Here is a 2,980-nt window from a genome sequence, read left to right as displayed (position 1 = left end):
TCACTGTGGAGTGATTTTATTTATTATGGATTATTTTTATTATCAGCTGTCTGAGGTTTATATAACAATCTTATATAGTCATGCTGCAAGTGGAGCAACAACAAAAACCAACCCCAAACTAGGTAAGATAATATTAGCATTTTAATATATTTTTATATTATACTTGTTGGAATGCCAGCTCCCTACTCACTCCAGTCATCTTCTTCATCATTTTATTATTCACAAAGTCAATGCTCCAGGCGCTGTACAATTCTGTGTAAGACATCACTTGTTCTTTCCCACAGACTCTCAATTCTGTCACTATGCTTTGTTAGATGAGACACGGTTTTCAGCCATGTCTCATTTCCTTTGTCACTCTCGAACTACCATAATTCCTAATGCTGTTGCAGCCCACACTCTTGAGTTAAAAAGGATCTGGCATTGAAAAGGATCTTGTGGAAGCCAAGAATATGTCTCTGGTGGTGTGGTCCCCACCACTAGCTCAAGTTCCTTTCAGATAGTCTGGAAGTAGCAGTTGCAATTCCCTTCTAACGTTTGCAAATGTCCTTGCTTTGATTTCCCTTGTCATTTCAACATTTCAGTAAGGAGCGTTGCAGAGAGGTTCTTCAGCTGGATCGGAAAGCACTTGTGAAGCTGCGCTGTGAGCTGGATCATAGATGGGAAATGAAGACATCCATATCCTCAGGGCTAAGACAATATAAAACATACTGTATATTCAATTGTATCCTTACAAGTGAGTCCCTTGGAATCAGTGCAACTTACTTCCAACAAAGTAATACACAGGGTTAGGCTATGTAAGAATTTGTTCCATAAGAGCCATAATACACAAACGAGATGGCTAACTAGCTTGAGTGTAAATCGGCCCTTCTCTAAAAAATGTTTCTCTTTATGCTCAGGCAGCTGTTCCTCTTTTTGGGAAAGTCACCAAGTTCTGATGGGTGCTAGTATGTGTGTGGGACTTGCTACCACAAGAGAATAGACTAGACCAGTGGTTTCCAATTGGGGGGTCTGTGGCACCCCCACGCAGTGGTCCGTGACACCCCCACGCAGTGGTCCGTGACACCATTCACATAGCAAAAGCTACCACAGAGAAAATAAATATTTTCAAAAGTAGGGGGTCCATGGCTTGGCTTTTTGAAAAATGGGGCCCGCAGTTCTTAGCTAAGTGGGAACCACTGGACTAGACCTAATAATTCAGAACTTTTAACCAATCTAAAAAAGATCATTTATCAATCTCCTCACCTGAATTGCATAGAGGTCTATAGTAGGAGGCAGTATGATTCTGAATACTAGCTGCTGGAAATTGAAGGAGGAAAGCGTGCTCTTGCGCTTGGGTCCTGCTTGTAGATTTCCCACAGCCATCTAGTTAGGCACTGTGAGACCAGGATACTGGACTAGAAAGGACAGTGGCCAGATCCAGCAGGCTTGTCTTAGGTTAATGATCAGAAAGTACAGAAGCCTTAGGAGTTGTGTAGCTAAATCAGGATATATTTTCGAGCATCTCTGGCAGCTGTTTTCCAACTAGACTACATTTATATCCACTGTTCTTTGACAGGCATCCCTTTTTCCTTCCCCCATCTTCGTTAACAGCCTATCCCAAGTTAGAGTGAGATAAACAGATCAGGGCCTTCACATCTAAGGCTTCTAATAGCTGTGCATTCAAATTGCCTGAACTTTGCCACTAACAGAGGAGCCCAATAAACTACTCTGCACAGTTTTTCCTGCAAGTGTCAAGAACCATTAACATAAGCAGTTGCTGTGGCTTTGGCAAAACTAATCATGCTGCAAGCCCAGTCCCCACAGCCAAAAGAGCCCAGATGGAGCATGTAATGAGGCCTCCAAATTACTTTTGGGTGTCTCCCCCCCCTTACCCTTTTTAATGGGAAAACTACCATCATAATTGGACATGACAGCTTCTAAATACCAAGTCCCAGGAAGGAGGAAAATATTTGCTCTCGCTTTTATTCAGTGACACAAGTTCAAACTTTTAATAGTGAAATATATATCCTTGTTTATGCTGAATAGCAGCAAATGGTGTGATGTGGGGGAAAAGAAGCCCTGATCTAGATTGCAACACACTATCTGGGTGCATTTTAAAAACATGCCTCTTTAAAATACATGCTAAACTTATTTTGGTCAAAGCATGCCAGTTTGTGTGTATCCATTGCAGTTCTTTGGTGGAATTGCTCTGCAAATATGGGTAAGTCCTCTCTAGCCTAGTTCTAGCATGTCTATTCCAAAATAATTCCCAGTGAAACTTATTTCCTAGAAGCCATGTTTAGGATTATATCCTTTCAGAGTTTTGAGGAAGACCAAGGCTATTCATGCAATTCCTGCTGTGTTCAATGGAACTTACTCCCAGGTAAATGTGTGTAGAATGCAACCTCTGTTTCTATGGATGACTTTTACCTAACATTCTGAACAACAGCTGTATGTTTTAAAAAATGGGCACCAGCCATTGCTTCTTCAACCCAGAATCCTACATGTAACCTGATAATTCAGTCTTCATCTTCAGACTGAATCTAAATGCAGACCTCAAGGCTTCAACATCCAGTCTAAGTTTTGGATGTGGTTTTCTTTTTTTGCAGGGTGGGATCTGGCCCACCCAGTTTGGGTAACATATAACCTGATAAAAATAAACCTGGAAAAATCTGAGCTATTTTGTGACATTTTGGTTGGCTCTGATCCAACAGTGGATTTTGGAATAAATATTTCTCAAAAGGTGAGTAGTGTTATCAATATGCTGGAACCATATCTAAACAACAGCATACCCTTTTCCAATTTTGCACCCTTTATTTTGGACTTTAAGCAGTACTTGATGTGTGGGTAGCTTTCTGTGAAACCTTCATGTGAAAGCTTCAGTGGTCTCCGAAACTTTGCTTAGGTTTCTATTGAGCAAGATCAAAACATATTCCAAAGTGTGAGCCACAATTAATAGAAGTGAAATTCTCTGGGAAAAGGAAGAGTGTGATTTCAGTTA

This window comes from Zootoca vivipara, chromosome 7 (genome assembly GCF_963506605.1).
Source record: "Zootoca vivipara chromosome 7, rZooViv1.1, whole genome shotgun sequence".
NCBI classification, from domain to species: Eukaryota; Metazoa; Chordata; class Lepidosauria; order Squamata; family Lacertidae; genus Zootoca; species Zootoca vivipara.
Note: the sequence above shows the minus strand (reverse complement) of the source record.